The following is a 9,899-nucleotide window of genomic DNA, read 5'->3' on the forward strand; positions in this document are numbered from 1 at the left end:
GATACGGATAAAGGTAGCAGAGCGCAGTCTTTGGCGATGCCACGCCCAGCGAACGGATACGGGGTCTTACCTTCGCAAATTTGCGGCATTCAGAAATTGATCGCAACTTCGGCGTTCTGAGAATATATTGTCGAGTGCTTTTCCGGCTGTTGGAATGGCACATTTTATCGAGTCAATTTTGACTTATATTGTTCTCCCGATGGGAGTATATGTAGAGTTAATTATAACTCGAAATATACTCTCTTGCTTTTCTATTTTTCCTTTGTTAATTTCATCGGGCACGCGAACAGCGTTCCCGATGGGAGTAGCCCCCGAGGCTACAACCAAGAACTTGTGCTTGGTTGTAGGCTCGACATTTTAGTCCACCTTGTCGCTATATTGTCATTATTTCCCAATATGATCTCTCTCTTCTTTTTTATCTCTCGGGTGCGCGAACAGCGCTCCCGATGGGAGTAGCCCCCGAGGCTACAGCCAAGGACTTGTGCTTGGTTGTGGGCTCCCGCAATTTCTATATTGCCATACTCGAAATTTTACTTTTTGTCGAAGTAGCCCCCGAGCATTTGGGCAAAAACTTGTATTTGATCAAAGGCTCCCGAAGTATTTAATAATTCTCCCTGTCGCCAATCTTCTTTTATTTTCCTTGTCGACATGCTTCCCTTAACCAAATTTACTTCATCCCTGTTGAATAGTCGTGATTTTTCTGCCCTGTGGGTCCATTGCTTCCACCACGTTGACACGTCGTGCAAGTGGGGGACACACGTCCTCCGCTTTTTCTGGTGCACGTACGTAACGCCTATCTCAGTAAAAATACCTTTTTACCCTTGTATCTAGGAGATCTTTTTTCACCACACGATTTCTTCATCCAACGGCGCATTGCTTCACCCGATTCTTATATAAACCTTTCTTCAACCTCCGTTCATCCCCTCGCTTGCGCCGCTCATCTATTCCTCTTCGCAAAAGCTTCCCCTGCGCCCAACTCTCTCTGATCATCCGCACTCACGAGCATTGCTCTGCCCATTGCTGTTGATGCCACCGCGCACGCGACTCACTCGCCACAGTACTCCGGAATCCAAGATGGCCGCCGAGGATCTTGAGTGGGAGAGATCTAAAATCTCCAACCAGGACATCAACACGCTGAAGAGGCTTGGCCTCATGAAGAAGGAAGACGCCATCCGCTTTCCCAGCGAAGAAAGCTACCCCAAGCCTCCAATGGAGTACCGGGTTAGTTTTGTTGATCACCTTATCCGTGGTCTTTCGACCCCAATTCACGATTTCCTCCGTGGCCTTCTTTTTGTTTATGGGATTCAACTGCACCAGTTGACCCCCAATTCCATCCTTCACATTTCTATTTTCATCACACTTTGCGAATGCTTCCTCGGAATCCCTCCCAATTGGGCTCTGTGGAAACGTATTTTCTGCCTCCGCCGCAATGGCTCCCACAACGTCACTTATAACATAGGTGGCGTTGTTATCTGTGTTCGTACTGATGTCGATTATTTCGACGTCAAATTTCCTGATTCTGTCCAAGGATGGCGCAAAAAGTGGCTCTACATTCACGAAGAAAGCGCCAACTCCGTTGAACACAACATAGTTCCTTTCGACGGAAATGCCAGAATTCAGCGCCGCCGCTCCTGGGATGCCGAAGCTTCTGAGGAAGAGAAAAAGGCGACAGAGGCACTCATGTCTCGTATTCATCAGCTTCAAAACACTCGAGGCAAAGAGCTGTCTGGTGTTCAAATCACTGCCTACTTCCTTAGGATTAGAGTGCAGCCTCTTCAGGCTCGCAAAAATCCCCTTTGGACGTACTCTGGCAAAAACGATGCCAACAGAATCTCCAACGATCTTTCTGTAAAGGACTTGGAGAAATTGGTTCGAAGAGTTTCTCGACTAGCCAAGAAGGATCCTATTCCCTCCTCTTGTCGAGTAGAACCATACAGTGCTTCCAATCCTCTTCCCGAGGTATTTTGTCTTCTCGAGTTTCTGTCTTGCTCCAAACTTTTCCTTGCATCTCATTGTATTGGTATCTCGCTAATTTTCTTTTGTCGCTATTTTCTTGCAGAACCATCCTACTATGGCTTCCCTTCCTCCTCTTCCTGAGGATGGAGAAGTCGAAAAACAGGCCATCATTGCCGAAGATACTCAAGGTTCTTCTATTCCTGAAAGTGAAGTCGCGGGTTCTCACAAATCTGCGGCTTCTCACGAAAAAGAAGTTGAGTCTGAAGCCAGTGAATCGACGCAATCCCTTCCTCCTGCTGTTTCTCCAAGGAACAAAAGGAAAAGGACTGATGCCGAGGATTCCGGCACTTCTAAGGCTGAAGAAGTTGTTCCTTCTCATCCGAAGGCAGCTTACGATCCTTATGTTGAATCCCTCGTCAGCTCGTAAGTCGTCTTTATTTCTCCCTTTTTTTTTTTTTTTTTTACTCGAAATATTTATCTTGTCTTGCTTTTTATGCTGCCGATTTTTTTGATCAACAGTGATGATGAGGAAGAAATACCAACTACTGACGTGGCTCCTCGGACAAGCACGTCACGTACTGTACTTGCTTCAGACACGCTAGTTGAAGGAGAAGAAAACTCGCCTCCTCAACAAAACGTCGTCACCACTACTCCACCATCAAGCCCCCTTGCTCCTTCACCAAAAAGGACAAGGGTTGAAAAGATTGTTGAACCTGCCCCTCAGTTGGGCAGTTCGTCGACTCTGCTCTTAGATGATGTAAGCTTGTCGACATCTATATTTTCCTTATTTTGTTTTTTCACACCTTTTCTCTTTTTCATGCCGATGTTTCTCTTGCTATGTTCACCTTGAACAGCCTATCATCAAAGATCTTCTCCGCATCGGTTCCCAATTTATTGGATACCGTGAATATGCTAATAGAGTCGAAGGTAACGACTTTTATACTTGCTGTTTTTCCTTGATTTTTTACTCCTGTTGCTTTTCGCGATTTTGATCTTTCTTCTCTCTCTTTTCCATATCTCGACAGAGAAACTTGCAGAGGCCAACGAACGCGCCAACGCACTTGCTCGAAAACTTGAGCAAAGTGAGGCGGCTCGCAAGAAAGCCGAACTCGCTGCTAGCAAAGCCAAGGCCGAAGCTGATGAAGCCAAGGCGAAAGCTGCTGGTGTCGAGGAACTGCAGAAAAAACTTGAGGATGCTACAGCTGCCTTGGATGAGCACAAAGCTGCGCAAGCTTCTCGTGAAGAAGGAATCCTCAAGCGCCTGAAAACTCAGAGTCACCGCACTTTCAGTAATTTTGCTGATCCCTTCTATTTCTATGAGAATCGTTGTTTCTTGTCTTTTCACTAATGCTTTGTTTCCTTGACAGCCCAAACAAACCAGGATTTTGATCTGACGAATCCTGTCAATGACCCTGTCCTTGACGCACTTTCCTATCTGGAGCTTCATGGATCCGAGATTCGTGAAGGTGTGTCGAATGCTAGCGCAGTGTTGTCGGCATTGTTCCCCTACTTCTTCCCGAAGAAAGAGGAGCCTGCGACTTTCCTCAACCTTGCCAAGATGTTCAATACACCGGAAGACCTTGGACTGAAGATGCGCCAAGAGAATATGAAGGTTGCCGTTGAGAACACTGTCGCGTTGGTTGCTGACAGTCGATAGACTATTGACTGGATGAAAGTTGGCGACACCGAGCAGATAGAGCAATCAAGATGGAGGTCGTTGATTAAGGCAGCCAAGCCCAACACGAAGAAGATCTTGGCCTATCTCGGGATCAAGCCAGCGTCGACTCCTAGCTCATCAAGGCCGGAGGTCTAGTTGCATGCCTCTTTATTTTTCTTTCTATGTTTCTTTTGCTCTTGTCGCCAAAGTAGCCATTTGGCGACACGTACTTCCTTAGCTCCACTGTAATGCCTTTGTAATTATTCCGAGAGATCAATGAAAACTCTATCTTTGCTTGTTGTTTGATGTTGTCTTGTTTAAATTTCAGTTGATATTTGATAACTATACTCCATCTTCCGCTCCTTCCGATGTTTCGCCTTCTTCTTCTCGCGCGAGGAGAACTTTTGCTGATACTGCACCTGTCGACGATACCTTGTCGCAAGAACTGGATGAGCTTCGACAGCAGCTTCAGTATGCGAAGAAGCAAACACTTGTGATGATGGAACAATCTCGTAAGTCATCTGAAGCCGAAAAAATTGCTCTTCAGCAAGCTCGCGAGGCCGTGGCTGCTAAGGAAATTGCTGCTTCCGAGGCTGAAAAGGCAACCACTCGAGAGAATTTCATGCTCGAATTAATGAATGAAGCCAGTGCAGATATGTCGGGTATGCTTGCTTCATCCTCCGATATCTTTCATCCTCATGCTATGTCTCTTAAAGGTTTCCCCTTCGTTGTTTTGATAGGTTCCTTTACTGATGCTGCTGCCGAGGAAGAGAGGGTAAATGCTAGGACGAACCTCCTTGTTAACCTTTCCCTGGACCATGGTTCTTTGTTTTGGGCTACCCCAGAGAGGACCCGACAAATTGTCAGATTCCAAGATCGTACCTCTCAAACTCGCGATTTCCTTGACTTCTGTACCAAGACCTTGTCCATGGTTTACAACTCCATGTTTCCTCGGAACGTCCAACCAAAAACTCTCCCTGAATTGATGGAAAGATTCAGGGATGCTCGCAGTATCTATGATTTTGTCAAAGCTCAACTGGTAGCTGGCGCCAGATTTGCTCTTATCATGCTCCAGATCTGCCACTCCAATCTTGACCTTACCCAAGTTGTCGTAAAAGTTCATCAAAAGGTGCAACGTCGAAGGGTTGGTGTTGACAGGATTAACACGAAGGTTACGCCTATAGCCGAAGAAATGATTGAGGACCTTCTTCGGATGGACGCCGACTTTTTTGCCGATGGCCATTATGCCGATTTTCTTGGTGCTGCTCCTGAAGAAAACAGAGTTACTCTTGATGACATATTGAATCAAGACTAGTTATTTTCCTCTTGTAGATACTTCTTCTTTGTAATCCATGACTATATTGTAAAGCAATCATTATATTTCTCTGTTCGTCTAGCCCCCGAGTGTTTCGGTGACTCTTTACTGTATTTGTATATTTGCGAGGTTTTGAACCAAGGCATTTATATATTTATGGCGAATATGAGTCCCCGAGCTTCTTTATTGAGTACTATTTTGTATTTTTACTGACTCACGAGGTATTTTAATACCAAGGCAAGGTTTTTTCTTTTTCGATGGACTATATTGAAATTCGTCGGAGCGAAGACTTTGAACATGTCGATAAAGAGAAAGGTATATTGACACTATCTTTATTATATTGCAGCACCGCGAGCCCGCCTCATTAAAAACCTTCTCCGGTCCCACTCGGTGCCCCGAAAAAGGAAAAGAGTGCGTCTGAAAACTCGCGGGCGTTTCAGTATATTGAAGTTTTACAAGGACTATATTTCGACTCTAGGCGTAGAACCGCCTGAGTTGCGCCACGTTCCAGGGGTTTGGCTCCTCCACCCCTGTCTTCTTGTCCTTTATCCTGTATGCTCCTCCTCCGATTACTTCCGTGACAATGTAAGGGCCAAGCCATGGTGACTCGAGTTTTTCGTGACTTTTTTGCGTGAGCCGAAGAACTAGGTCTCCCACCTGAAAAGATCTTGGCCGCAAACGTCGACTGTGGTAATTCTTCAAGTCCTGTTGGTATTTGGTTACCCGAGACAATACTTCGTCTCGGGCTTCATCAAGTGCGTCCACGTCGTCTTCTAGCGCTTTTCTCGACACTTCTTCGTCATATTCGACGATACGTGGAGAGTTGTGCTCTATCTCGATTGGTAGTACTGCTTCTGCTCCATGAACCAAGAAAAACGGCGTTTCCTGTGTTGCGCGTGTTTGGTGTTGTTCGGATGCTCCACAACACACTTGGTAGTTCTTCTGGCCAGGTATGCCGAGCTTTTTCCAGTGGTCCTAACAAGCGTTTCTTGATGCCATTGCAGATGATGCCATTGGCTTTCTCGACTTGCCCATTGGTTTGAGGATGTGCAACTGACGCAAAGTGCAACTTGATGCCCACCTCTTCGCAATAATCTTTGAATTCGTGGGATGTGAAGTTACTGCCGTTGTCTGTGACGATGCTGTGGGGCACTCCAAATCTGAAAACGAGGCCTTTTATAAATTTTACTGCGGATGCTCCGTCTGGTGAATTTATCGGCTTCGCTTCTATCCACTTTGTAAATTTGTCGACAGCTACTAGCATATACTCCTTTCCTCCTGGCCAGGATTTGTGTAACTTGCCCACCATATCAAGTCCCCATTGAGCAAAGGGCCATGATAATGGTATTGGTGCTAGCTCTGCTGCTGGAGAGTGAGGTTTTGCGGCAAACCTTTGACACGCGTCGCAAGTTCTTACTATGTCCTTGGCGTCCTCGATTGCTGTCAACCAGTAGAATCCTGCCCGAAAGACCTTGGCTGCAATAGCTCGACTACTCGCGTGGTGGCCACATATTCCTTCGTGTACGTCCTTCAGAATTATTCTTCCTTCTTCGGGTGTGACACACCTTTGCAAGACGCCTGAAATACTTCGCTTATACAATTCTCCTTTGATCACCGTGAAAGCTTTGGAGCGTCGAATTACTCGTCTTGCCTCAACTGGATCATCGGGTATTTCTTTCCTGAGGATGTATGATATGTACGGCTGCATCCACGGTATCTGTATCACCATGACCAGGTCCTGATCTTCTTCTTCTTCCTCTTGCTTTTCCTTGGTAGCCCCCGAGGGTTTCTTCTCCTTCTTTTTTGATTTTGTTGATTTGGTGGACCTCTCTGTTATTTCTTCCCAGAATACACCTGGCGGGACTGCAAGGCATTGCGACCCGATGTTTGCAAGAACGTCGGCTTCGTCGTTGCTCAATCTGCTAATATGATTTACTTCGCATCCATCAAACAACTTCTCGAGCTCGTTGTACACCTCCTTGTACGCCATCATGCTATCATTGACTGCGTCACATTGGTTCATAACTTGCTGAGCCACCAACTGTGAGTCGCCAAAGATTTTTAGTCGAGTTGCACCGCAGGCTTTCGCCATCTTCATCCCGTGTATGAGAGCCTCATATTCTGCTTCATTGTTAGATGCGTTAGGGAACGTCATCCGAAGGATGTATTTTAACTTGTCGCCTTCAGGTGATATGAGTACTACTCTGCGCCAGACTCCTTCCGATCTTTTGGACCCGTCAAAGTTCATGGTCCAGGTTCTCGACAAATCTGGAGGTCCTGTATTTTGCAACTCCATCCACTCTGCAATGAAGTCCGGTAGTATTTGCGACTTGATTGCTTTTCTTTTTTCATACGTGATGTCCCGAGGGGAAAGTTCTATTCCCCAAAGGGAGACACGACCCGTAGCTTCTGGGTTGTTCAGTATATTTGACAAGGGAGCTTCATTGACCACTATGATCGGATGTGCCGAAAAATAGTGGCGCAATTTTCGTGCTGTCGTGAACACTCCATATGCTATCTTTTGGTACTGAGGATACCTTTGTTTTGAGGGCGATAAAACTTCGCTAACGAAGTATCTTTTGCAGCCTCTGCACGCACGCCGTGGAGGTTTCCTTCTTCTTCCCTTTCAACAACTAGCACCGTGCTCACCACTTGGGGCGTGGCTGCGATATACAGCAGGAGAGGTTCCCTTTCTTTTGGCGCCACCAAAATTGGTGGTGTCGAGATTGTGCGCTTCAAATCCTCGAAAGCTCTGTTGGCTTCTTCGTTCCACTGGAATTTATCTCCTTGCTTTATCAAAGCGTAAAATGGTAACGCTTTTTCGCCCAGCCTAGCGACGAATCTGCTCAAAGCTGCGACTCGCCCAGTTAGCTGTTGTATTTCTTTCAACTTTGTTGGCTTCCTCATTGTTACGATAGCTTGTATTTTATCGGGATTTGCTTCGATCCCTCTTGCTGAAACTAGAAACCCCAGAAGTTCTCCTGCTGGGACGCCGAAAGAACACTTCGTCGGGTTCAGTTTGAGGCAGAACTTATCAAGGTTGTCGAAGGTTTCCTTGAGATCCTCGATCAGCGTTGCCCCCTTTTTTGATGTTATGACGACATCATCAATGTATACTTGCACGTTCTTCCCGATTTGTGTCGCCAAACACTTCTGCATCATCCTCTGATATGTTGCTCCCGCATTTTTTAAACCAAAGGGCATTGTTCTGTAGCAAAACACGCCGTAAGGTGTAATAAACGCGGTCTTTACTTCATCTTCTTCTTTCAATCTGATCTGGTTATAACCAGAATATGCATCCAGGAAGGAAAGACGTTCACATCCAGCCGTGGAGTCGATAATTTGATCGATCCTCGGGAGGGGAAAGTGATCCTTTGGACAATGTTTATTGAGACACGTAAAGTCGACGCACATGCGAAGGACCTTAGTGTTTTTCTTCGGCACCAGCACAGGATTTGCTACCCATGTGGCTTCTGTGAATATCTCTTTTATAAAACCAGCTTCTTGTAGTCGATTGATTTCTGACAGCATGGCTTTGCGGTTTGGTTCCGAAAAACGCCGCAAAGGTTGTTTGATTGGTCTCGCTAGTGGATCCAAGTTTAGGTGGTGCTCGGCAAGTTCCCTGGGTACTCCTGGCATGTCAGCTGGACACCATGCGAAGATTTTCCAGTGCTCACGGAGGAACTCGACGAGCGCGCTTTCCTATGCGATATCCATGTCGTTTGCGATAGTTGTCGTCTTTTTCGGGTCTGTCGGGTGAATCTGCACCTCTTTTGAATTTTTCTCGGTACTGAAAGTTGATTCTTTGTTTGGCCTTCCAACGTCTGGTAGTACGTCGTAATCAGTCATGTTTTTTGACGCCAAGTACTCAGCTTGCATCCCGAAAGTTTCTGACAGCCGGTGAAAATCCTTGTCGCATTTATCGGCTAAGGCAAAGCTTCCTTTGACTGTGATTGGTCCCTTTGGCCCAGGCAACCTCCACAACAGGTATGTATAGTGTGGCACCGCCATAAATCTAGCATATGCTGGTCGTCCCAACAGAGCGTGGTACTGCGACGGAAAATCCACGACTTCAAATTCGAGCCTCTCGATTCTATAATTTTCTCGGGTTCCAAACTGAACGTCGAGATTGATCTTTCCCAATGGATAACTTGGTTTCTCCGGTGTGATGCTGTGGAACCTTGTGTCTGTTGGTTTCAAGTTTGCTAAGGATATGTTCATCTTCCTCAATGTATCTGCATACATAAGGTTCAAGCTGCTGCCGCCGTCTATGAACACTCGAGAGACATCAAATCCCGCGATAACCTTTGGCGAATAAGTCTTGACTGCCCCTGGTCGAGGAACTTGCTGCGGATGATCTGCTATTGTGAAGCCGATATCTTGTCCTGACCAATTAAGGTACTCAACTGTTGGTGGAGGCATTTTCTCTGCCATAAACACCTGTCGTGAGATTACTTTCTGAGCTCTATTGGACGGCCTTCCCTTCTGAATCATCGACACTGCTCCATTGGAGTTAGGATCAACATAAGGTGGTGGTGCAGGTGCTGCCGCTATTCTGAGCTGATGCCGATTGTCGTCTGTGATCGCGGGAGGAGGCGGCAAGTGAATCTCGCTTCTAGGTTCTCGAGGATTTCTCTGTGCTGCCCGCGCGTTAGCGTTTTCTGCGTACCGCAACATTGCCTGAAAATTTCGACAGTCTTTCTGCAAGTGCCCTGACTGTCTTTTACCGTTGCTGTCGAGGAAAAAGTGCATCTGGCACGGTCCATTCATCATCTCTTCAGGGGACACGAAGGGTCTTGGGAACCTAGGTCCGCTATTTTGCCTGCTGCGTGAATCATCCCTGTTATCACCTCGCTGTTCATTGCTTCTCTGGTAATCATCTCTGTTGCTTCCTCCTGTATTTGTCCGAAAACCTGCCGAAATTTGTCCTGGAGCGTCATAGTTCTGGTACTGCCGAGGAAATCTTCGCCT

This window comes from Lolium perenne, chromosome 4, assembly GCF_019359855.2.
Source record: "Lolium perenne isolate Kyuss_39 chromosome 4, Kyuss_2.0, whole genome shotgun sequence".
NCBI lineage: Eukaryota > Viridiplantae > Streptophyta > Magnoliopsida > Poales > Poaceae > Lolium > Lolium perenne.